A 1,704-nucleotide genomic window follows, 5' to 3' on the forward strand; every position below is an offset into this window, starting at 1 on the left:
CCCAGCACTGCTGCCACCCCTGCCCCCCGCTGCAGCCCCATTGCTCCCAGTGCCACCACCTGCAACTGGAGTGCTTGAAGGGGTGTCCTTCCCCAGGGGCCTGAGCACTGCAACACAGCACCTTAAGAAAGATGCACTGAAAAAGCAACTGAAGTGGGGTGGGGAAGGCTCCGTGAGCAGCAGCATCATCTCTCCCAGGCCGTAGGCTAGAAGAAGGAAAGGCTGTAATACTGTCATCCCCCCTTCCAGTCCACTTAGGCTGTGTCCTCAAGCTGTGCCCTGAAGGACAGGGCAGGAGGGTGAAGGAGGCCTGTGGGACGGCCCTATTAGTGCTGGTGTGCCCTGTGACCACCAGAGCTGCCTCATCCTCCTCTCCCAGAGGGTGCCAATGCTCTGGTCCCCCCCCCCCCAAACATTAACTGTTCCGGGAATTTCCCATGGTGCCTGGTGGGTGGTGTAGAGTTGGAAGGGATCAAACCTTCCTCACGCCTTCTCCCTCTTAAATGTCTTCTCCCTCTTAAACCCGAATAGCAGAGCTATTTAGCTGCAGGCAACTGTGAGACTGCTCACAGCAGTGAGATGAGATGGAGCACACGCAGCCCCAAGGGAGCAGCGGGGAGCCTGTGCCCTGCAGAGAGGCACTCCCCCATGTTAGGTTATACTCCAGAAGCTGCCGTGGCACGGAACACCGCAAGCACATGTGCGCACACTGTCACAGCTGCTACACAGCCTTTTCTGCTTACAGAGAAGCCAGAGGGAAGCCAGAGCAGCTGCTGGTGCTGCACAGTGTAAAGGTGAAGCCCCTTTTAATCCCACAACAACCCTGAACAGCCAGTCTGGAAGGGGCAGCACAGACGAGCAGACTTGAACACTGTCTCCAATCACTGCACCCACCTGCAGGGCAGGAGGGAGAGGGACTCATCCATCCAAGCAAGCGAGGCTGCAGCTAGTGGTCCTTGGACCCCGCAGCCCACCAGTAGGCAAATGCTGAGAGACCCCTCTGCGCTCCTTTTCTCCCCCTCCAACAGCACTCCGGCTCCGTCTGGCTCTCACATCCTCTATCAGTCTCCTACCAATAATTACCCTCTTGCCTCATCCACCCCGCACTGCCTGAACGCATCTGAACGAGGCCCCCAGTGCTCCTGTCTCACTTTGTCTGATCCTATGAGCAGCAGCGACGGGTAATGCTTGGCTCTGTACCTACAGCCTTCACCTCCATTACCCCTGGCGCAGCCGAGAGCTTCCGAAAGGATCTGGCAGCTCAGCTAGCAGCCACCACAGAGCTCAGGCAAATCCAGGCCTCGACTGGACAAACCCAGAAAGGGCTTTCAGAAGGCACACCCCTGGCCCCGGGAAGATCCCTTCAGGGCTCGAGCTCCTCGTTCAGGATATGGTGGGCTCTGGGGCTTTCCATGTACCATGGCTGCCTTACTCCTTTTTAATCACGAGTAAAGCAATATGCTTTTCTCAAGTTATGTTCTCAGAAACCACTTTGGCATTTTTGTCAAATTTTCAGAAGTAATTCCATCCATAGCAAACTTCAGAATGGAAAATTTTACCAATTGCTAAAATTTCACAAAATTTTGACCTCTTAAAACTGTGGTTTCAAATTGGTAAATGCTATTTTTGCCTAACTCTCGGCAGCTCTGCCTACGTAAGACATAAACCATCCCAGATTAACTTGTCCAAGAATCACAGGGTTTT

The sequence above is a fragment of the Anser anser genome (assembly GCF_964211835.1).
Source record: "Anser anser genome assembly, chromosome: 10".
NCBI lineage: Eukaryota > Metazoa > Chordata > Aves > Anseriformes > Anatidae > Anser > Anser anser.